The sequence below is a fragment of the Salvelinus namaycush genome, chromosome 8 (assembly GCF_016432855.1).
Source record: "Salvelinus namaycush isolate Seneca chromosome 8, SaNama_1.0, whole genome shotgun sequence".
NCBI classification, from domain to species: Eukaryota; Metazoa; Chordata; class Actinopteri; order Salmoniformes; family Salmonidae; genus Salvelinus; species Salvelinus namaycush.
The window spans coordinates 2,887,558-2,914,159 of record NC_052314.1 but is presented as its reverse complement, the minus strand read 5'-3'; the positions used below and the strand labels follow the sequence as shown (position 1 = coordinate 2,914,159).

Below are 26,602 nucleotides of genomic sequence, written 5' to 3'. Positions count from 1 at the left end.
GTTCAACAGGCTACAGAAGGACACATTCCTCAGGTTGCTCAGGACTAAATAGACATCATCGTCTCACTGATGATAAGCATACCACCTTTTTTAACCTTAAAGTTCTCAACCTATTTGAAATGTTCAGAGTTTTTGGAAAAACATTAAAAAGACCACTACAAGGACTGTTTGGAGACCTGAGGTGGCCAACCACACAGTCTAAAACGATGACGGTAAAACCTCACGAGGGAGCTGGAATAAAGCATATCCCAGCAGAGAACACCAGCAGAGCAACACCAACAACAGGGCTTAGAGGCAGCATCAAACCAGGTGTGGTGCAGGCCATTGAACTCCAATTCCCTGAAGGTATGGATTCTGAGGCTAGGAAACATTACAAGTGGGAAGTATTGAGGAAACATCCTGAGACTCTGATAGTGGATTACAAAAAAGCACTGGGCAAGAACAGAGTCAAAAACAACTATGTTTTCTACACAGCATTCCTCGCAGCCTGGCGTAGTGCCCTCCATCAAACCTACCCCAACATTAAAGAGAGAGACATCAACGATGCCGTACAGGTTAAAGCGTATGTGGAAGAGAGTCTCTTAAAGGTTATCATTACAGTGAATCTCTATTACACCGGTACTGTCATGGTGCAAGGCTCTCAGACCCAGCTCAACAACTTTCAACAGGACTTTCAGGAACTGAAGGAAAAAGTTGAGCTGAATAAAAGTATTGTCACATACCAAGGAGCATGTTAGAATTGCAAATGCATTGTGTTACATTTGTGGTAAATATGTGTGTTCAGAAAATAAACATTTTAAAAGCATATATTTGTACTTAATTGTCAATAATTGTATGCACTCATACATGCAAAAAAATATGTATTTAAAAAAAGAAAGTGTGTGTGTATATATATATATATATATACAATACAGCTACTAACTAGTCCTGTAGGTTGTCTGAGTTGATGCGATGCTGTGTGTCAGTACTCATGTTGCTGTAGCAGCCACACTGGTCATCCAGACTGTAGGCCTGGTACTTATCAGACCAGTCCAGCTCTAGAGTCTGCTTGGCATCTCTGTTACACCTGATACACACACACACACAGTGGGAGACAGTAGGGGCAGAAAGCCAGTGTGAGGGTCTGCACTCAGTCAACAATGAATTGTTGACTGAGTGCAGGTCCCAACTGTGGGACCTTATATAGACAGGTGTGTGCTCTTCTAAATCATGTCCAATCAATTGAATTTACCACAGGTGGACTCCAATCAAGTTGTAGAAACATCTCAAGGATGATCAATGGAAACAGGATGCACCCTAGCTCAATTTCGAGTCTCATAGCAAAGGGTCTGAATACTTATGTAAATAAGTTATTTGTTTAGTTTCTTGAAATTTGCAAACATCTTTAAGAACCTGTTTTCACCTTGTCATTATAGGGTATTGTGTGTGGATTTCTGAGGATCTTTTTTTATTTAATCAATTTTAGAATAAGGCTGTAATTTATATAAATGTGGAAAAAGTCAAGGGGTCTGAATACTTTTTTTTTTTTTAAATTTAAATTTCACCTTTATTTCACCTTTATTTAACCAGGTAGGCCAGTTGAGAACAAGTTCTCATTTACAACTGCGACCTGGCCAAGATAAAGCATAGCAGTGCGACAAAAACAACAGAGTTACACATGGAATAAACAAACGTACAGTCAAATAACACAATAGAAAAATCTATATACAGTGTGTGCAAATGGAGTAAGGACGTAAGGCAATAAATAGGCCATAGTAGCAAAGTAATTACAATTTAGCAAATTAACACTGAAGTGATAGATGAGCAGATTATGTGCAAGTAGAAATACTGGTGTGCAAAAGAGCAAAAAAAGTAAATAAAAACATTATGGGATGAGGTAGGTAGTTGGGCTGTGTATAGCTGCAGCGATCAGTAAGCTGCTCAGATAGCTGATGCTTAAAGTTAGTGAGGGAGATATAAGTCTCCAACTTCAGCGATTTCTGCAATTCGTTCCAGTCATTGGCAGCCAAGAACTGGAAGGAATGGCGGCCAAAGTGGGTGTTGGCTTTGGAGATGACCAGTGAGATATACCTGCTGGAGCGCATGCTACGGGTGGGTGTTGTTATGGTGACCAGTGAGCTGAGATAAGGCAGAGTTTTACCGAGCATAGACTTATAGATGACCTGGAGCCAGTGGGTCTGACGATGAATATGTAGCGAGGGCCAGCCGACGAGAGCATACAGGTCGCAGTGGTGGGTAGTATATGGGGCTTTGGTGACAAAACGGATGGCACTGTGATAGACAGCATCCAATTTGTTGAGTAGAGTGTTGGAGGCTATTTTGTAAATGACATTGCCGAAGTCGAGGATCGGTAGAATAGTCAGTTTTACGAGGGAATGTTTGGCAGCATGAGTGAAGGAGGCTTTGTTGCAAAATAGGAAGCCGATTCTAGATTTAACTTAGGATTGGAGATGCTTCATATGAGTCTGGAAGGAGAGTTTACAGTCTAACCAGACACCTAGGTATTTGTAGTTGTCCACATATTCTAGGTCAGAGCCGTCCAGAGTAGTGATGCTAGTCGGGCGGGCGGGTGCGGGCAGCGAGCGGTTGAAGAGCATGCACTTAGTTTTTCTAGCATTTAAAAGCAGTTGGAGGCCACGGAAGGAGTGTTGTATGGCATTGAAGCTTTTTTGGAGGTTTGTTAACACAGTGTCCAAAGAAGGGCCAGATGTATACAGAATGGTGTCATCTGGGTAGAGGTGGATCAAGGAATCACCCACAGCAAGAGCGACATCATTGATATATACAGAGAAAAGAGTCGGCCCGAGAATTGAACCCTGTGGCACTCCCATAGAGACTGCCAGAGGTCCGGACAACAGGCCCTAACCACACTGCTAACCTTATATCTAACCCTAACCACACTGCTAACCTTATATCTAACCACACTGCTAACCTTATATCTAACCACACTGCTATCCTTATATCTAACCACACTGCTAACCTTATATCTAACCCTAACCACACTGCTAACCTTATATCTAACCACACTGCTAACCTGATATCTAACCCTAACCACACTGCTATCCTGATATCTAACCACACTGCTATCCTTATATCTAACCCTAACCACACTGCTAACCTTATATCTAACCCTAACCACACTGCTATCCTGATATCTAACCACACTGCTAACCTTATATCTAACCACACTGCTAACCTTATATCTAACCACACTGCTAACCTTATATCTAACCACACTGCTAACCTTATATCTAACCACACTGGTAACCTAAAATCTAACCCTAACCACACTGCTAACCTTATATCTAACCCTAACCACACTGCTAACCTGATATCTAACCCTAACCACACTGCTAACCTGATATCTAACCCTAACCACACTGCTAACCTGATATCTAACCACACTGCTAACCTGATATCTAACCCTAACCACACTGCTAACCTGATATCTAACCACACTGCTAACCTGATATCTAACCCTAACCACACTGTTAACCTTATATCTAACCACACTGCTATCCTTATATCTAACCACACTGCTAACCTGATATCTAACCCTAACCACACTGCTAACCTGATATCTAACCACATTGCTAACCTGATATCTAACCCTAACCACACTGCTATCCTGATATCTAACCACACTGCTATCCTTATATCTAACCCTAACCACACTGCTAACCTTATATCTAACCACACTGCTAACCTTATATCTAACCACACTGCTATCCTTATATCTAACCCTAACCACACTGCTAACCTTATATCTAACCCTAACCACACTGCTAACCTTATATCTAACCACACTGCTAACCTGATATCTAACCACACTGCTATCCTTATATCTAACCACACTGCTATCCTTATATCTAACCCTAACCACACTGCTAACCTTATATTTAACCACACTGCTAACCTTATATCTAACCACACTGCTAACCTGATATCTAACCACACTGCTATCCTTATATCTAACCACACTGCTATCCTTATATCTAACCCTAACCACACTGCTAACCTTATATCTAACCACACTGCTATCCTTATATCTAACCCTAACCACACTGCTAACCTTATATCTAACCACACTGCTATCCTTATATCTAACCACACTGCTATCCTGATATCTAACCCTAACCACACTGCTAACCTGATATCTAACCACACTGCTAACCTTATATCTAACCCTAACCACACTGCTAACCTGATATCTAACCACACTGCTATCCTGATATCTAACCCTAACCTGATATCTAACCACACTGCTAACCTTATATCTAACCACACTGCTAACCTTATATCTAACCCTAACCACACTGCTAACCTGATATCTAACCCTAACCACACTGCTATCCTTATATCTAACCACACTGCTAACCATATATCTAACCCTAACCACACTGCTATCCTTATATCTAACCCTAACCACACTGCTAACCTGATATCTAACCCTAACCACACTGCTATCCTTATATCTAACCCTAACCACACTGCTAACCTTATATCTAACCACACTGCTAACCTGATATCTAACCCTAACCACACTGCTATCCTTATATCTAACCCTAACCACACTGCTAACCTTATATCTAACCCTAACCACACTGCTAACCTGATATCTAACCCTAACCACACTGCTAACCTTATATCTAACCCTAACCACACTGCTAACCTTATATCTAACCCTAACCACACTGCTAACCTGATATCTAACCACACTGCTAACCATATATCTAACCCTAACCACACTGCTAACCTTATATCTAACCCTAACCACACTGCTAACCTGATATCTAACCCTAACCACACTGCTATCCTTATATCTAACCCTAACCACACTGCTAACCTTATATCTAACCCTAACCACACTGCTATCCTTATATCTAACCACACTGCTAACCTTATATCTAACCACACTGCTATCCTTATATCTAACCCTAACCACACTGCTATCCTGATATCTAACCACACTGCTAACCTTATATCTAACCCTAACCACACTGCTAACCTTATATCTAACCACACTGCTATCCTTATATCTAACCCTAACCACACTGCTAACCTGATATCTAACCACACTGCTAACCTGATATCTAACCCTAACCACACTGCTAACCTGATATCTAACCCTAACCACACTGCTAACCTAAAATCTAACCCTAACCACACTGCTAATCCTAACCTTAAAATAATAATTTTAAAAAACGATTTGACTTTTCATGCATTTTTTTTTACAATATAGCTAATTTTGACTGTGGCAACTAGTATACACATACATGTTTCTGTTGTTCACATAATTGTATTTTATTAGGCAAGTCAGTTAAGAACAAATTCTTATTTTCAATGACGGCCTAAGAACAGTGGGTTAACTGCCTGTTCAGAATGACAGATGTGTACCTTGTCAGCTTCGGGATTCGATCTTGCAACCTTTCTGTTACTAGTACAACGCTCTAACCACTAGCCTATGCTGCCGCCCCACATGTGCATCTACCCTCTCACTGGCTAGAATGGTCCCACCTGATCTTGCTTTAAAAAAAAAATGTATACACCTCCCCACGACAGCACTACCACTACACAAGTCCCCGGCACCTAAAGATATATTTCACTGGAGATTCAATAGAGATATTTATTGGTGTATTTATTCATCCTGCTGTCTCTACCTCTCTGGTAGGTTGTAGTACAGACACAGTACATTCATATATACAGGACTGTGTGGTGGTAACCCTATAGTCATCCTGCTGCCTCTACCTCTCTGGTAGGTTGTAGTACAGACACACAGTACATTAATTATTACAGGACTGTGTGGTGGTAACCCTGTAGTCATCCTGCTGTCTCTACCTCTCTGGTAGGTTGTAGTACAGACACAGTACATTAATATATACAGGACTGTGTGGTGGTAACCCTGTAGTCATCCTGCCGTTTCGACCTCTCTGGTGAGAACACATACACTCATTCCTTCAGTGTGTTTATGTTGTCTCATCTCTCTGCAGAACTTCCACCTGATGGACTCTCACCTCACTGTGATGCGGCCAGGAGAGTCGTGTGGACTACAGTCATGGGTACTACCCCGTCTATCTGTCTCCATCAACCTCTCTCTATCTATCTCTAGGGGCCAGGAGACTGGTTATTACATTAGAAATTAAAAAGCTATTACATTATTGTCAGTTATTACATTATGGACTAGTCATAAATTGGTCTAAGATTGTCCCCTCCTGGTTAGGGCTGGGAATTTTTTTTCTTTTTTTCTTTATTTATTATTATTTTTTTTTTGTGGGGGGTGGATCAGCTTAATATTGCGGAAAGAATGTTGCTTCCAATGTAATTGTCTGCATCATTTCCAATCCCCCATATTTTTTTGGGTAAATATATATATCCATTCACGTATGCATACATATACACATATATACATACACATACCTACATAGACATACATACTTTTTTTAAAGAGTATACCTTTATTATTATTCCCCGCAAACCCTACCACCGATCCCCCAATTGGAGTAAACTGATAAACATTTCTGTTTTTACCTTCAATTTATACATCTTATACACATTTTACAGACACAGTCTACTTTATAATAGTTCTCTCTTGTTTGTTCTTAGTCCTTCCTCTATTTCTGTTGTCCATCCAGTTTGATTTCCACTTGTAACTGTGCTATTTCACAATAGCTCCGCACCTATACACATTTCACAGATCCCGTATGCCCTACATTGTTTATCTTGTTATTAGTCCCACCCTTCAGCTCCACTCAACCTTTCCCATCTATCTTCCAACATCATCCATTTCGGATTTTTATTTGCCATATATTTTTCAACTGTGCTGTGATGCTTCACAAAAGATTTGAATCTTCCTATTCTCATAGCTTCCACGGATTGTAAATTAAAAATAAACATTTTTGCTAAAATAATTATTATATTATTGATTGATTGACTATGGCTTTTCAAATCCCCCAGTATTGCTATCTGTAGCGTTAGTTCTACGCAAATGTTGCAATTCTTCAACCATTCCTGGACCTGTGACCAAAAACGAGCTACATGCGGACAATACCAAAATAAATGGTCTAATGACTCTGCCTCCTCACAGCAGAATCTACAGAGCTGGGAAGATTGTATCCCCCATATATATAACATTCTATTAGTTGCAAGAATTTTGTACAATAATTTAAATTGAAAAATTCGAAGTTTTGAATCCGGCGTTGTTTTGCGTATCAATTCATAAACCATGTGCCATGGAATGGGTACATCGAAAATCTCTTCCCAACTATTTTGCAATTTATATGGCACAGCTGTAAGTTTTTTGGTCCTTAAATGAAATTGGTATATGTTTTTATTTATCACACTTTTCTTTAACCATTTATGTTCTTTAATATAAGGCCGACATACAAGTTCCTTACTTTTATCCCCTTCCACCTGCCTCTTCCATTTTTGTGGTAATGCTGCAATTAATTGGTTGTAATTTTGGGTAGAGCAGACATTTCCATATGTCTGTGTTAGCTGCATGTGTGACATTACTCCACCAGTCCTATTTATGATATCATTCACAAAAATTATACCTTTTTTAAACATTTCTTCGATAAATACAGTTTTTTTATCAATTACTATATTTGAATTTAACCACAAGATTTGTTGTACTATTTGTTCCGTCCTTTCAGGTGGATTAAACTGAAATTGCAACCAACTTTCTAAGGCTTGTTTAAAAAATAAAGATATTTTGGAGATTATTTCCTTTTCAAGCAACCGAAAGTGAGCAGGTGTAATCTGAATAAAGGGAAAAAGGCCCTTCTTGAACATAGGATGAGACATTCGTACCAATCTACTAGAGAACCAGTTTGGATTTAAGTATAACTTTTGTATGACTGATGCCTTTAGTGAGAGGTCTAATGCTTTAATATTTAATAATTTCTGCCCTCCGAATTCATATTCGTTATATAAATAGGCCCTTTTAATTTTATCTGGCTTGCCGTTCCAAATAAAATTGAATATTTTTTGTTCATATAATTTAAAAAGCAGGTCACTAGGTGTAGGCAAAACCATAAGCAAATAGGTAAACTGTGATATGATTAAAGAGTTAATCAGGGTGATTTTCCCACAAATAGACAGGTATTTTCCTTTCCATGGTAGCAAGATCTTATCTATTTTTGCTAACTTTCTATAAAAATTTATTGGAGTGAGATCATTTCTTTCTTTTGGGATTTGTATACCGAGTATGTCCACATCACCGTCAGACCATTTAATTGGTAAACTACATGGCAATGTAAAATGTGTATTTTTTAGTGATCCAATACGTAATATGGTACATTTATCATAATTTGGTTTTAATCCAGAGAGGATAGCAAATGTATCTAGATCCTCTAAGAGGCCGTGGAGAGATTCTAGTTGTGGTTTTAAAAGAAAACATGAATCATCAGCGTACAATGACACCTTAGTTTTTAGGCCCTGGATTTCTAATCCCTTAATATTAATGTTTGATCTAATTTTAACAGCTAACATTTCGATGGCAATAATAAATAGATATGCCGATAGTGGACAACCTTGTTTTACTCCTCTAGATAGTTTAAAACTTTCTGAGATGTAGCCATTATTTACTATTTTACACCTAGGGTTACTATACATAATTTTTACCCATTTTATAAGAGATTCCCCAAAATTGAAATATTCTAGGCATTTATATATAAACTCCAGTCGTACTTTATCAAAAGCCTTTTCAAAATCAGCTATGAAAACCAGGCCTGGTGTCCCCGATATTTCATAGTGTTCTATTGTTTCCAGTACTTGCCTTATATTATCTCCAATGTATCGTCCATGTAAAAAACCTGTCTGATTAGGATGAATAATATCTGACAAAACTTTTTTTATTCTATGCGCCAAGCATTTTGCTAGGATTTTTGCATCACAACACTGAAGTGTAAGAGGTCTCCAATTTTTTAAATGGACTGGATCTTTATATATACCACTTGGGTCCTGTTTCAGTAATAATGATATCACACCTTCTTGTTGCGTGTCTGATAATCTATCATTTATATAGGAGTGGTTAAAACAAGCTAATAATGGTCCTTTGAGTATATCAAAAAAATGTTTGTATACTTCCACTGGTATGCCATCCAGTCCTGGAGTTTTCCCATCCTTAAAGGCCCCAATTGCATCAAGTAGTTCCTCCTCTGTAATTAGGCCTTCACATGAGTCTTTCTGTACAGATGTTAATTTTACATTATTATTAGGGAAAAAATCCATACAATTAGTTTCAGTTAGTGGAGATGGAGGAGCCTGAAACGAAAATATATTCTTAAAGTACTTTACTTCCTCTTTCAAAATATAATTTGGTGAATCATGCGTGACTCCATCATTTGTAACAAGTTTTAATACGTTTTTTTTGGTAGCATTTCTATATTGAAGATTGAAAAAGAATTTGGTGCATTTTTCCCCATATTCCATCCAGTTCGCTTTATTTTTATAATATATTACATTGGATCTTTCTTGAATAAGTTCCTCCATTTCTTTTTGTTTTTCCTCTAACTTATTCTGTGCCTCTATGGTACCGTTTTTATTGTTATCTAACTGTACTGTTAGTCCTTCAATTTCCTTTGTTAATATGGACTCTTTTGATCGAAATTGCTTTTGTTTTATAGATGAGTACTGAATTGCATGGCCTCTAAAGGCACACTTAAAAGTGTCCCATACAATATGGGGATCTGCTGTACCTATGTTATGTCTAAAAAAGTCAGTTATAAATTCTTCTGTCCTAGTTCTAAACAATTTATCATCTAGTAGGCTTTGATTAAATTTCCAATATCCTCGCCCACGTGGAAATTCTGTAAGAGTAATATATATGCCAATTATGTGATGGTCCGACCGCATTCTGTCCCCTATCAAACACTTTTTAACTTTTGGTGCCAGAGAGAATGATATAAGAAAGTAGTCAAGGCGACTAGCTTGATTAAGCCTCCGCCATGTATATCTCACTAGGTCAGGGTATTTAAGTCTCCATATATCCACTAATTCCAATATATCCATGACATTCCTGATTTCCTTAAGTGCCTGAGGGTGATAGTTTGTAGTGTGATTTCCTTTCCGGTCCATAGAGGTATTTAAGACCGTATTAAAATCTCCCACTATAATAATAGAGTCTAGTGTTGCTTGTAGAGTTGATACATTCTTATATATATTGTCAAAGAAGCTTGGATCATCATTATTCGGACCGTATAGGTTAATAAGCCATATATGTTTATTGTCCAATAACATATTTAAAATAATCCATCTACCTTGAGGATCTGTTTGGACAAGTTGCACATTTGGATCAAAGTTATTATTAATTAAAACCATCACCCCTTTTGAATTTCTTTGCCCATGGGAGAAATATATTTCGCCCCCCCAGTTCTTTTTCCACAAAACTTCATCTAAAACTGTCGAATGGGTTTCCTGTAAACAGTAGATATTATAATCCTTCTCTTTTAGCCAGGTAAATACTGATCGTCTTTTCTTATTATCTGCTAAGCCATTACAATTGTAACTGGCTATACTTATTTCACCACTTACCATAATGAGACACACCTTTCAATTATTTTTATCAAAATATATGTTTGTAAACGTCCTATTAAAAAGTAACATAATGATTGAGTTTCTATATAGTTGTACCATGACATTTGCATCTCCACTAAGCAAACCTCCAATTGGTCCCCACTATTCCACCCGCCAAAAGCCCCCATCTCGAGTTGGGTTGTCATCCCAATGCCCGGCAGACCACCCCCGACCCCCCGCATCGCACAGCCCCGGACCGACTGGGATCCATCCTTCGAAAAGTGCACACAGCGCCATCCACCGAACCGAAGCAGATCCATTGCCAAATGCATTTCCATCGCCCTCACCTCGATTTTTATTACATATTGCTGTGAATCATCCTCTATAGTCCCTAACATCTTTTACTTCTTCCTTCGCAACAGTTGTGGGATACACACATACACCCACACACATTCAGCCCTTACCCCCACACAACCATAAGCTCACCCTCTCAACAATTGCACCATCCCAGAGCCCAACTCAAGATGGGTCATGATTTACAAATGTACTTGCAGTTGCAGCTGCATGAGAAGGCCTGCAAGACCGCGCAAAAAATGAGCATAAATGTAGAGATTTATTTACCATTGTCACATCCTAGATGATGGAGGTCAAATGTACACCTTCTTCCTGAAACACCCACAATACGGTCATCCATTTTGACCATGTTCCCAAGCATCTCCATGCAGTCCGATTGGTTTCGTGCCACCAGGGCCACAATAATATACCCCCTCTCTGAATGTCCGAGTGTGACCCCCTCCCCATGGGTTACTGCAGCTAGTGTTGCCAGCACTGCCACTGCCTGGGTGGGGGCACCCCACCGGAATCCCCACCGGCTAGGTACAAGGTCGTCAAGGTTCTCATTAGCAGCTTTGAGAATTTCCTTGTTTATTATGCTCTCCCTTTAGGGGGCTTTGGCTTTGCAGGACCAACCCTGCCAAGCAGGCTCAGAATCTTGAGGGGGCAGTGCTGCTCTTGGTCCCTGACCTCATTTTGGCTGCATACAGACCGCTTACAGCATGCACATAAAACAGTTAGGGACTTCTCCTTAGTATCTGGGCCATTCATGTGGGTGTCTAGGGTATAGGGCCATGGACCGTACCATTAAAATAGGATAATAAATAATTAGATATAATTTATTTTAAAAATGTAGTTCCCCATGATAGGACAATAAATAAATAAGACGTATAATTCATTATAAAAGTATATCCATCATCTGAACAACATTGAAAGCCCTCTCATACCCGGCCCACAGCAATACACTGGCTCTGGGATATGCAACTATTTCATTACTCACTCACTCAACTTTCCAAACATAACAAATAAAAATAAACACACACCACACCATCCACACATACTGTGCCTTCTGTTTACTTAGTTTTTATCTTCACTATGTAGAAATAGTGCTTGTGTTCAATTAGTTATATGTGAAGATTTATAGAAAAGCTATATTTTGTATTGTATTGTTACAATCAGTAACCGGGCTTGAATTGTGTTTATTTTCCTCATCTATGAGAACTTTGTAATTTTTAAAATAACCATGGAGTAATCTTTGTGTCTCTGAACAACTGGTTATCAATATATAGTTTATCAACGACGAGAGCTACTCATTTCGCTTTTAATCTATTTTCTTTGAAAATTGGATACAGAACTTTGCGCTGTTCTGCAATTTCTTTCGGAAACTGATCATTCATGCCAATTTTGGTCCCAGCAAGTCTTTTACCCAGGCTTTTAACCATTATTTTATCTTTAAATGAAGCAAATTTGGCAACGATTGGGCGTTCGTACCTCTGCCCTCTCTGTCCTAGGCGGTGTACACATTCAAGTTGGATCTTATCGATAACTTCGCGTGGAATCTGAAGCGCTGCAAAAAGGAACTCTCTAACTACAGATTCAGGAACCTCTCCTTCTTTCTCTTGGATACCTGTAAGTACCAAATTCTCTCTCATGGATCTAGTTTGTATGTCCAGTAAGCATTCCTTCAGAACGTTGTTCTCCTTTTTAAATTCATTCATTTCGGTTTCAATCTTATTGACTGTCCCTTTTAGCGCGTGTGTTTCCTTCTCCAAAGCCGCAGCTTTTTCATCACTCATCTCTAGGCTTGCCTTCAACTCTTTTATATCTTTACTAACTAATTCAAGTATACCCAGTTTGTCATTTATTGATTTTAACAGATCGGTTTCGACCTTTACCATTGCCGGTGGTGAGAATATTAGATCATCAGTGTCGGTTGAGGAGTCACGTTTTCGTTTTTGAATCGGTTCCCCTGTCTTACTCTCCGTCATGTTTGGGTGTTGCTTGTTTTCGTAATATTTGTCGATAAATGTCTCTAGTCTTAGGATTTGTTTTGTGTTATTATCCAGATTGAAGGTTATCACCCACCAGATTATTTAGTGCTAATATTTTAGTCTAATTTAGCAGATATTTCGAATATTATGTTTTATCTTGAGGTGCTCTACATAACTTCGTTCAGTCCGCCATTACCTTTACGTTACCTTTACGTCCGCCGTCTACGTCCTACCTGACTACGTCCTACCTGACTTCTGGATCTTAGTCTCCTCGGTCCGCAGTGCATCATAGATCCATCATAGATTAGGGCTGGGAATTACCAGAGACCTCATGATGAGATATTATCACCATACTTAGGTGCTGATTCTATGTGCATTGTGATTATCATGATTCTATATGTATTGTGATTCTCATGATTCAATATGTATTGTGATTCTCATGATTCTATATGTATTGAGATTCTCATGATTCTATATGTATTGTGATTCTATATGTACCAGCTCAGCTATAGACTACACCAGCATGACTAGTATCAGAGAGGTAATATCGACACTACTGTAACGGCTGTCTAATTCCTCCTCCTCGGATGAGGAGAAGGAGTAAGGGTCGGACCAAAACGCAGAGTTGTTAGTGCTCATATTGATTTAATCAAAACGAAACTGAACACTTACAAATACAAAAAAAACAACAAACGTGACAAAACCGAAAACAGTCCCGTGTGGCACGAACACTGACACGAGATACAAACACCCACAAAACACACGTGAAACCCAGGCTGCCTAAGTATGATTCTCAATCAGGGACAACGATTGACAGCTGCCTCTGATTGAGAATCATACCAGGCCGAACACAAAATCCCAACATAGAAAATCACACATAGACAAACCCACCCAACTCACGCCCTGACCAACTAAATAAATACAAGACAAAAGAAAACAGGTCAGGAACGTGACAACTACAGTGGTAGGCTTGATTACCAACAACGACGAGACGGCCTACAGGGAGGAGGTGAGGGCCCTCGGAGTGTGGTGTCAGGAAAATAACCTCACACTCAACGTCAACAAAACAAAGGAGATGATTATGGACTTCAGGAAACAGCAGAGGGAGCACCCCCCTATCCACATCGACGGGACAGTAGTGGAGAGGGTAGTAAGTTTTAAGTTCCTCGGCGTACACATCACGGACAAACTGAATTGGTCCACCCACACAGACAGCGTGGTGAAGAAGGCGCAGCAGCGCCTCTTCAACCTCAGGAGGCTGAAGAAATTCGGCTTGTCACCAAAAGCACACAAACTTTTACAGATGCACAATCGAGAGCATCCTGTTGGGCTGTATCACCGCCTGGTACGGCAACTGCTCCGCCCACAACCGCAAGGCTCTCCAGAGGGTAGTGAGGTCTGCACAACGCATCACCGGGGCCAACTACCTGCCCTCCAGGACACCTACACCACCCGATGTCACAGGAAGACCAAAAAGATCATCAAGGACAACAACCACCTGAGCCACTGCCTGTTCACCCCGCTATCATCCAGAAGGCGAGGTCAGTACAGGTGCATCAAAGCAGGGACCGAGAGACTGAAAAACAGCTTCTATCTCAAGGCCATCAGACTGTTAAACAGCCACCACTAACATTGAGTGGCTGCTGCCAACATACTGACTCAACTCCAGCCACTTTAATAATGGAAAAATCTATGTAAAAAATGTTTCACTAGCCACTTTAAACAATGCCACTTAATATGTTTACATACCCTACATTACTCATCTCATATGTATATACTGTACTCTATACCATCTACTGCATCTTGCCTATGCCGTTCTGTACCATCACTCATTCATATATTTGTATGTACATATTCTTTATCCCTTTACACTTGTGTGTATAAGGTAGTAGTTGTGGAATTGTTAGGTTAGATTACTCGTTGGTTATTACTGCATTGCCGGAACTAGAAGCACAAGCATTTCGCTACACTCGCATTAACATCTGCTAACCATGTGTATGTGACCAATAACATTTGATTTGATTTATCTATGTGGACCCTACTACAGTTTAACCAGCTCAGCTATAGACTACACCAGCATGACTAGTATCTATGTGGACCCTACTACAGTTTAACCAGCTCAGCTATAGACTACACCAGCATGATTAGTATCTATGTGGACCCTACTAGAGTTTAACCAGCTCAGCTATAGACTACACCAGCATGACTAGTATATATGTGGACCCTAATACAGTTTAACCAGCTCAGCTATAGACTACACCAGCATGACTAGTATATATGTGGACCCTAATACAGTTTAACCAGCTCAGCTATAGACTACACCAGCATGACTAGTATCTATGTGGACCCTACTACAGTTTAACCAGCTCAGCAGTACCAGAGAGACAAAACCCAGGATAGATGGGCTGAGTGAATGTGGTCTGGACTCTGTGGAGGAGGGTCGTTGTGTCATAGACACTGTAGAAGGACAGAGTACCTGCCTTGTGATCCAGGTACACTCCTACTCTGGAGGACTGAGGGCCTGATACTTTAGTCTCAACATTATTGTGTCTGAAACAATAACCATCACTAGAGCACTGTAAACTCCAGGACTTGTTATTGTATCCAAATACACCATCTGTCTCTGTTCTGCTGATGTCTTTATATGAGACTGCTGTATAAACACACCACCCACTCCTCTCCACCTCCCAGTAACAGCGTCCAGTCAGACCCTCTTTACACAGAACCTGGTAGTGGTTGGTGAATCTGTCTGGATGGTCAGGATATGGTTGGACTTGGCCTGTATTGGTCACCTTTCTGTTCCCTTTAGACAGAGGGAGGTGTGTGTGTGCTGTGTTTGGGTCCAGTGTGAGCTGACAGGAATCTGGGAGCAGAGCAGAGCAGAGACCAATGAGGGGAGTTAGAACAATAAGTTAAGTCAGATACTGTATCTACCCTGTCTTTGATTAGAGCACAGCAGAGATCAAATCAGAGAAATATGAGGAGTCAGATAGATGGTGTCCACATCAACAACAAACTAGAATGGTCCAAACACACCAAGACAGTCGTGAAGAGGGCATGACAAAGCCTATTCCCCCTCAGGAAACTAAAAAGATTTGGCATGGGTCCTGAGATCGTCAAAAGGTTCTACAGCAGCAACATCGAGAGCATCCTGACTGGTTGCATCACTGCCTGGTATGGCAACTGCCCGGCCTCCGACCGCAAGGCACTACAGAGGGTAGTGTGTACGGCCAAGTACATCACTGGGGCTAAACTGCCTACCATTCAGGACCTCTATACCAGGCGGTGTCAGAGGAAGGCCCTAAGCTCCTTCACTCAATGGAGCGGATCGGCTCAGTAAAGATCTGATTACTGTCATTGCAGAAAACGGACACCCCTCCCCAACTCCCAGGTCATCCCGAGCCAACCAGCTATTGGTGTCCAGGGCTCCATGTAATACCCTCCACTGGATGACCCCTGACCTTTCTAGCACTGGGAGATTATAGAGCACCCTCCACCTATACCCTGCCATACTCTCAGCCCACACAACCCCCTGCCACTGATGCCCCTTCACTCCCGCTAAGCCCACCTCCGTACGGTACAGTAGCCTCTGTGCTGCTTTGAGTCAGAACGCTGCCACCCTGCTCTCCAGGTCCACCAAACCCAGTGATCAGTGGGTTGTGGAAGATGGGCTCCTCTGAAGGCAGGCAGTCAGCACACTCCTGAAAACTAACTGCTCAGCAAAGCAAAGGCTCTTTTGAGAGCTACCAGATTTATATTAAAAAAGCTCATTTTCAGTGTCTGTGTTTATATGTTAAGGGGGTTTTACTTTGGCAGATAATGTCACCGATCTAAATATATATATTTTTATATAATTAACTAAATGTATGATGTTTTTGGTTTATGTCAGTTTCATTATGCTATAAATTGTTATTTTATGGTTGTTAGTGATAAAATGAACTAGAACATCTTATATTTTGCAATTCTGAGTAATTACTACTTTAGTAAGGATATACACTTTATTCAGTACTGCTGCAGTTGCTAAATAATTCCAATAGATGGCAGCATAAGACAGTTCAGATTAGTTTAGGTCAAGTACAAGTATCCAACTCAACAAGCCCCTCCAAAAGCTTGTTCCGTCAGCAGCAGCGAGCGCTCTGCCTTCTCCCACTAGAGAGGGGCATGTTGAGGTACATTTACTAACCAAGAGGGCTGCATGATGTCATGTATTGTCGGGCTGGAAGATGCATCGTCTGTTCTATTCCGAGGCTGTTTACTCCCATTATGACATATTCATTTGCTGTCATAATGCATGTTTACTAGGTTTGAGGTTAGCACATCTGACTAGTGATTATTTGACCAGGGTTCAATACCTGCTATAGTTAATATTATTTTACTCTCCCAAAAGCAACACAGGACTAATACGAGATATATAGCTAACTGTAAAGTAATGAGTGACCATTTTAGAAAATCATGGGACATATAGTGTTTGGTTGCATGTTATTTTATGTTAATCATATTGCTGCTTGTAGCCTCTAACTGATGTTTCGTGGTCTTATGCTCCCATCTATAGGAAATATTTAGCAATTAAAAGTTACTAATTCACGTCAAGACATTGGTGAGGCAGCTGAGAAATAAAGTGTATTTTTCTTATTAATTCCAGAGATCAGTCTCAAACCTATCCCACACCAATTGCTGGACTTTCACGTCGAGGTTACTAGGTTAAAACCACATTTAAAAAATAAAACAATTGTGTATTTTTTTCTCTCATTATTTTACCAGGTAAGTTGACTGAGAACACATTCTCATTTACAGCAACAACCCGGGGACTAGTTACAGGGGAGAGGAATGAGCCAATTGTAAACTGGGGATTATTAGGTGACCATGATGGTATGAGGGCCAGATTGGGAATTTAGCCAGGATGCCAGGGTTAACACCCCTACTCTTACCAAGGGATCTTTAATGACCTCAGAGAGTCAGGACACCAGTTTAACATCCCATCCGAAAGACAGCACCCTACTCAGGGCAGTGTCCCCAATCACTGCACTGGAATATTTTTTTTTTAGACCTGAGGAAAGTGTGCCTCCTACTGGACCTCCAACACCATTTCCAGCAACATCTAGTCTCCCATCCAGGGACTGACAAAGACCAACCCTGCTTAGCATCAGAAGCACACCAGCAAAGGGATGCAGGGTGGTATGCTGCTGTCTTGTTTATCAAGTGTTCTGCCTTGCAATAATAAATATAAATAACGAATAACAAAAAAAGTGCAAAATGCTTAGATAGGTTTTGATTAACAAAATAATCAAAATACTATTTAGTACTATAATGGTATTTACTAACATAATATTATTACTAAAATACACTGCTCAAAAAAATAAAGGGAACACTTAAACAACACAATGTAACTCCAAGTCAATCACACTTCTGTGAAATCAAACTGTCCACTTAGGCAGCAACACTGATTGACAATAAATTTCACATGCTGTTGTGCAAATGGAATAGACAAAAGGTGGAAATTATAGGCAATTAGCAAGACACCCCCAATAAAGGAGTGGTTCTGCAGGTGGTGACCACAGACCACTTCTCAGTTCCTATGCTTCCTGGCTGATGTTTTGGTCACTTTTGAAAGCTGGCGGTGCTTTCACTCTAGTGGTAGCATGAGACGGAGTCTACAACCCACACAAGTGGCTCAGGTAGTGCAGCTCATCCAGGATGGCACATCAATGCGAGCTGTGGCAAGAAGGTTTGCTGTGTCTGTCAGCGTAGTGTCCAGAGCATGGAGGCGCTACCAGGAGACAGGCCAGTACATCAGGAGACGTGGAGGAGGCCGTAGGAGGGCAACAACCCAGCAGCAGGACCGCTACCTCCGCCTTTGTGCAAGGAGGAGCACTGCAAAATGACCTCCAGCAGGGTTTATTGCTCTCTTGCTCCTCCCTGTGGTCTTCTGTGGGTACTATATACCTCATTCACGACACTTAATAGGCTCATAATCTGAGGTAGCAACTGCGTCAGAGCTACAAATCAATGAGCTCCACCTATCCATTTGGTTTACAACTCAGTGAACCTGCGCAGCATTCTCTCTATTTGATGCCTACGAACGAACAGATTTCAACGATTATCAAATTACCCAGCAGCCATTTAGAAACAACAAGTCATTAAAAAGGTTATTTCTTAATTTAAAAAATGTATTCTGGCTGTTTAAATCGGTCACGTCTTGAAAAAAAGAACAGGGACATTCGTTTTGTTTAGGTTTTACACCTTTTTCTGAAAAAAATAATATTTAAAACCATGACAACAAAATGTTAATGTTTGATAGATATGCGCCAACCATCATTAAGCCTTTATTACTATAATGTGTAATCAGGTGAACAGTGAGCTTCCTCACCAACTAGCTGTACTCTAGTTAATAATAAGTTACCTGAGGTAAACCTACAAGTTTAACACGGGCTGGTCTCAGTGATAACAATAGTGAAGCTGACATTGTGATGCAGAACAATGGACTGGGAATAGAACTTTCAGAAGGTGAGTTGGTGCCACAGTGTTCAATACCACTAATAGGAGCTGGCAGGGTGAAACATCACCTAAAATAAGACCTGTTTTTCAATACAACTAATAGGAGCTGGCAGGGTGAAACATCACCTAAAATAAGACCTGTTTTTTCAATACAACTAATAGGAGCTGGCAGGGTGAAACATCACCTAAAATAAGACCTGTTTTTTCAATACAACTAATAGGAGCTGGCAGGGTGAAACATCACCTAAAATAAGGCCTGTTTTTTCAATACAACTAATAGGAGCTGGCAGGGTGAAACATCACCTATAATAAGGCCTGTTTTTTCAATACAAATAATAGGAGCTGGCAGGGTGAAACATGACCTATAATCAGGCCTGTTTTTTCAATACAACTAATAGGAGCTGGCAGGGTGAAACATCACCTAAAATAAGGACTGTTTTTTTGCCACACCCAAAACCTATCTGTGCTCGCAAACCTTGGATACCACCTCCCCTGCTTAAAAAGGAAACAGACACTACGAAAAGAGACACCTAGTCGAGAAACTAAACGAAAACTACTTGCAAATGTACCAACTCTTTACGGATCTGTTTGTACGTAATAAACGGAGGCAGATTAGACACCACTACTCTTGTCGAAATCGGCACCAACACACCCCTCACAAAAATCATACTGGTAACTAGCCGGGCAACAAGACTCACCTTTTACATTACCACAACCACAGCCTTGTTCATTCTGGATACAGAGTGTATATGTTCCGCTCCCAACGTTTCGCCGACCATGATCAATAATTCCTCCACACCATTCTCCAGAACGCACCTGAAGAGACAGCGTTTCTTCTCCACTCGGTTGAGGACATCACGCCGCCCAAACAAACTACCCTACTCCCCCCTCAACTCTAACCGATAAACAGTGGAAACCAATAAATAAACCCTCCACTATGAGAAAATACATTAGGAAAAAGAATAGTAGCCCTCCTCAGGAACCACAAAACCCTCACAAGACCAACTTCTTCTTCTATGATATAGTGGCAGTCCGCAATCCAACGTTAAAGGTGCATGGCGCCACCTACTGTGCTGGAGTGTGTTCAATCACGGTTTACAACATTTCTAAATCCTCCTACCTAACTCAGTACTTCTGAGAAAATAAAAAAAGATCCCTACTAACTTCTAATAGACCCTCCCCCATCCCCAAAATCCCTTCCAAACCCCCCCAACCCCGTCCAACCTCAATGACTCTACACTTCAATCTTTCACTCTCTAAAACATACTTACAACAATATAACAACACATGCTCCACCGTTTCATTGACCATACCCTCCAGACACAAACCATTCACATGCTGCCAACCAGATGTAATGACCAGTTCAATGTACAATGTCCTAAGCACAATCGAGTAAACACCACCTCTTCCTTCCTAATCTGACCTTTGATCCTTGGTCCACCAACCTTTCTTTGGAGGGAATATAAATGCTGTCCGTTGTGCTCAGAGTCCCATCTCTTCTGCTACACATCTATCAAAATGACTCTGATCTTACATTTGGCTTCACCTCTACTCAGTGGAACATTAATATCAATTATATCTTGTTTTAAAGCTCTTTTAGCTAACTGGTCTACAATTTCATTCCCTTCCACACCTGAATGTGCTGGGACCCAGCAGAATCTCACTACTACACCCATTCTCTCAATTCTCCATAATAACATTAATACCTCCAATAGTAGGTCACTCCTATTAGATTTACCAGATGATAAACTATTCAATACAGACAGAGAATCTGAGCATACTATAATTCTAACAGGTTGTACATCCTCCACCCACTGGAGGGCAACTATTATCACCAACAGTTCAACTGACTATACTGACAGTTCATCTGTTCGTCTTCTACATATCTGCACATCAAATTCAGGAAGGTAAACGCCTGCTCCTGTGCTCCACTATCTGGGTCCTTGGATCCATCTTTTCTCCTGTCTTATCCAGTGTCCTGTGTGAATTTAAGTATGCTCTCTCTAATTCTCTCTCTCTTTCTTTCTTTCTCTCGGAGGACCTGAGCCCTAGGACCATGCCTCAGGACTACCTGGCATGATGACTCCTTGTTGTCCCTAGTCCACCTGGCCGTGCTGCTCCTCCAGTTTCAACTGTTCTGCCTGCGGCTATGAAACCGTGACCTGTTCACTGTGATTACTATTATTTGACCATGCTGGTCATTTATGAACATTTGAACATCTTGGCCATGTTCTGTTATAATCTCTACCCGGCACGGCCAGAAGAGGACTGGCCACCCCTCATAGCCTGGTTCCTCTCTAGGTTTCTTCCTAGGTTTTGGCCTTTCTAGGGAGTTTTTCCTAGCCACCGTGCTTCTACACCTGCATTGTTTGCTGTTTGGGGTTTTAGGCTGGGTTTCTGTACAGCACTTTGATATATCAGCTGATCTAAGAAGGGCTATATAAATACATTTGATTTGATTTGAAAAGTGGTAAAAAAGCATTAAAACTTCTACCAATGTAATTGTCGACCAGTTTCCCTTCATCACTGACTTCTGACCCATCTTTCCTTTTCTCTACCAAGGTTAGATCAACAACAGGATCTGGGAGTAAACATGGAGGAACATCCCCTATCACCACAGAAGGGCCAACCTCCAAGTCCCTCAAACCACTCTCATCAGCAAGCTTTCCAACTGTCCAACCAAAACCACAGCCTTGTCTACTAGTATATTCCCAACAGTCATCTAGAACAGTAGCAGTAGGATGCTCAACCTCACAGCCTTTCAACCCAATAAGCTAATTACAATTTATTACACCGTATATCCAAAGGCATCTCACCTGCCTCCACTAGTAAGACACATACAGCTGTTGATTTAAATGCACCAATACATATCCTTAAAGCTATATACTGGATTCTGTCCAGCTTCTGAAGACAAGTCTTTGCTGCTGTTCCATAAACTATACACCTGTAATCAATTGTTGTCCTGATCAGAGCTCTATAAATATCCATCAACGATTGTTTGTCAGCACCCCATTCATAATATATATATATATACATACACACACACACACACACACACACACACACACACACACACACACACACACACACACACACACACACACACACACACACACACACACACACACACACACACATACATACATACATACATACATACATACATACATACATACATACATACATATATATATATATATATATATATATATATATATATATATATATATATATATATAAAAACGTTTCTTCTTCTTTGGAGTTTACTGGCGGTTGACATCCAATATGTTGCATTATCGCCCCCAACTGGACTATAACATACATCCATGATACTTTGTGATACAAAATGGGAAAAAGGGAAATTATGATAATACTAAAAAACACCCTTCCAACTAACCCTACAGTCATTAAAAACCCACTACCCCATTCCACTACTTTGACCCTATCTGCTCCTGCACCATGACAACTAACCCTACACTCATTAAAAACCCCCTACCCCATTCCACTACTTTGACCCTATCTGCTCCTGCACCATGCCAACGACCTGGGAGGACGGGACACCACCACTCAACACACCCTGGAACTCTTCTGAAGTCAAATCTCGTATGACCAAATACTTCTCTGCAGCTGCCACCACAACATCTATTTTCTGTGATTTACGTTCCATTTCTGCGGTACAGTTGATAACCATTGCTATGAACGCTAAGAAGCTAACCTTACTGAAGCATATATCACTCGTTGGCCTATCCCTCTGTGCTGCACAGATCTACTACTCACAGGGATCCTCTCAGGATCCCTCACCCTTGACCCATCCTCCTCTACTTTCTTCACTGCCTCAGCATACGACACCTTCTGCACTACTCTGACTCTAGTCATCTCAACCTGCCTCTCTCTCACCGGACACTTCTGATCCCCAGCAACATGGACACCCCTACAGTTGACACACAACTTTATCCACTAAAATTACACAATCCTCTATCCCATGACCTCCTGCACACTTCCCACATCTTGGAATCTCCCTCCTACAAACTGCTGCAACTTGACCATAAACGTTGCACCTGAAACAGCTCAGTGGATTCAACACAAAGACTTGGTTATTCATGGTTATGTGATGAGGTAGCCCCGCCTGCAACTTCAAAATCAGTGTCGGCCCAATAGGGAATGTCCTCTTGGTGTAACGGTCAAGACGTTGGGTTCTCCCGCAGTAGACCTGGGTTCATATCCCGTCAGTTACATTAAGCAGTCTATTGTCTGAAAGGGGTCCAGACAGCTTGTTCCCAACAGTGGGGTCAGTGATGTTGGAGAGGGGCCCCTCTCCTCTCCCTCTGACTGGAGGAGAGAAGTGAAATGGTGTCTCCTCTGGTCAACAATACTCACCTTGAAAGAATCCACAGCCTGTTGGAGCTCCTTCAGCTCCTTCTCTCTCTCCTGGAATCTCTGCTGGACCTTCTGCTGACTCATCCCCAGCTGCCTCTGTGGAGAATCACTCTTCAATGAACTATCAAGCTTTATTAGTCCAGTAGATCAAAAGTATAGTAATGTGACATAGGGCCCATAGAAGATAGAGATTCAAATATTGAGGAAGTGTCTGTGTGAAAATATTTATTATGTTGTTACAGTATGTGAATGATTATAGTTTTAATAGAACACAAATCAGGGAGCTGATTGGGTGTTTGATAATGAATGATAATGGTGTTTGACTTTAGAAAATGGTGATACATTTGGAGAATCTGGGTTAACATTTCTATATACTCACGGTTTGTGTTCATATTTGTTCTGCCGTGAATCGATTTCATTTAAATGATCGCATATTCAAACAGACTTAGTTCCTATTGTATCTTTAATTCTTTGTTTATCAGACAGTCACCAACAAGTTGTTCTGGTCTTACCTGTTTCTCAGTCCTCTCTGCTGCAGCTGACACTGTATCATGGCCTTTATGTTCATCCATTGTACACAGATAACAGATACACTGCTGATCGGTACGACAGTAAGTCTCCAGCAGTTTGTCATGATGAGAGCAGATCTTCTCCTGTAGTTGTGTGGTGGCTTTGACCAGCTTGTGCTCCTTGAAAGCAGGAAATTCATAGTGAGGTTTGAGGTGAGTCTCACAGTAAGAGGCCAGACACACCAGACAGGACATGAGGGCTTTCTGCTTTCTGGTCCCAGTGCAGGACATCACACACCACATCTCCAGGTCCAGCATAGTACAGAGCAGGAGGGGGAGCAGCCTGGAGTCCTGTCTTCTTCAGTTTCTCCACCACTTCAGCCAGCACAGTGCTCCTGTTCAGAACAGGCCTTGGGGCAAAGGTCTGTCTGCACTGTGGACAGCTGTAGAAACCTTTCAGATCATCCTGATCCCAGCTTTCTTTAATACAGCCCATACAGTAACTGTGTCCACAGGCAGTAGTCACCAGATCCTTCAGTAGATCCAGACAGATTGAGCAACAGAACAGTTCCTGATTCTCTGCCATTTTGGTGCTCTCTCCTGTAGGTTAAGCAATGTCAGTGTCAAAGATGACTTTCTGTTTCATGGAACTCTACACCAGACAGGGAGTGGCTTCCTACTTGACTGTGTTCTCTGTATGTAGAGGGGGTGTGGTTTATTTGATAAGGAAGTATGTTGATAAATACTTTGTTGAGGGAAAATGTACTTGACACGATTGTAATATATTGTTTTGTCACCAAGCTGTCTTAAGATGAATGCACTAATTGAAAGACTCTCTGGATAAGAGTGTCTGCTAAATGATTAAAATGTAAATGTAAAACTGTATAATTGAAAAGCTTGCTGAGTATTATTCTAATGAGATCTGCCTGAATAAAGACCAATAATAATACCCAGTGTGCTTTGCAGTTCATTTGGTATGTTCATTTATACATATACATTTCCATTTTAGTCATTTAGCTTCACCAGAGTGACTTGCTCAACTAAGGTAGATAACAACATACAGTATCACTGTCAACAAGCAAGAACAATAGTTTTGTAACCGTTACTGAGAATCTTGTTGCTGTTCGGGCCGGATACTTCCAAATGTATTTTGTATATAAAATTAAATACGTTACATTTATTTATATACATTACAAAATACAACTATTTAGTAGTTTATTTTGATACATTGATCTTTATGGAATTTGGTATCTGTACTTTGTATTTGTATGTAGTAAATTCTGTCCATCCCTGGTAGTAGAATACTCTGTCTGGAGGGTGTTTTCAGGGCCTGACCAGGACACTGGAGGTAAAGGACTGGTTTAAATAGGAAAATGTCCTGGAGTTTTACTAAAAATAAATGTTTCACAAATCACTTTCAAAAGGATTTCAAAATGCTAAATAAAATACCTAGCTCTCCTCAGAGTATAATCACTGGGCAATCTCTTAAAAACTGTACGCAGAGGCATAAAAATGTGTCGTGGAAATTCTAACCAGAAAGGGGAGAGACTGAAGATTCTTTCAACAACAGCTTTATTATTAAGATGTGGAAACATGAGGTCAACCATCACTCAGTTGGATTTCATGTAATGGACATACACAAAATAGTCCAAATTGGGGAAGTGAAATTAAAAATGTTACTTGTTTCAAAAAAAAAAAAATGTTCCGAGAACTGAAACCACACCCTGATCACACCACGAGTTTCACCTAACAGCTGAGCAGTATGTTTTAGCTTAAACCCTGATATGTGCCTTTTACAAACTGCTTGTGTAAAATGGTGACACTTGAATCTCATGTAAAAGAGTGTCTATATAAGAGCGCTGTTGTTCCTGAATCATTGGTCTCTCTACCAGTAGAGATATACAAAAAAAATGGAAAAGTGGTGTGTGCATATGTATTCTCCCCCTTTGCCATGAAGCCCCTAAATAAGATCTGGTGCAACCAATTACCTTTAGAAGTCACATAATTAATTACATAAAGTCCACCTGTGTGCAATCTAAGTGTCACATGATCTGTCACATGATTTCAGTATATATACACCTGTTCTGAAATACCCCAGAGTCTGCAACACCACTAAGCAAGGTGCACCACCAAGCAAGGTGCACCACCAAGCAAGCGGCACCATGAGACCAAGGAACTCTCCAAACAGGCCAGGGACAAAGTTGTGGAGAAGTACAGATCAGGGTTGGGTTCTAAAAAAATATCTGAAACTTTGAACATCCCACAGAGCACCATTAAATCCATTATTAAAAAATGTAAAGAATATGGCACCCAACAAACCTGCCAAGAGAGGGCCGCCCACCAAAACTCACAGACCAGGTAATTAGGGCATTAAATCAGAGA

At 40.7% G+C, this 26,602-nt stretch overlaps 1 pseudogene; it reads right to left on the bottom strand.

Annotated features, from left to right (window-relative positions):
• Positions 1-921: 921 nt before the first annotated feature.
• Positions 922-24,806, bottom strand: LOC120051642 (annotated as a pseudogene).
• Between the last annotated feature and the right edge of the window lie 1,796 nt (positions 24,807-26,602).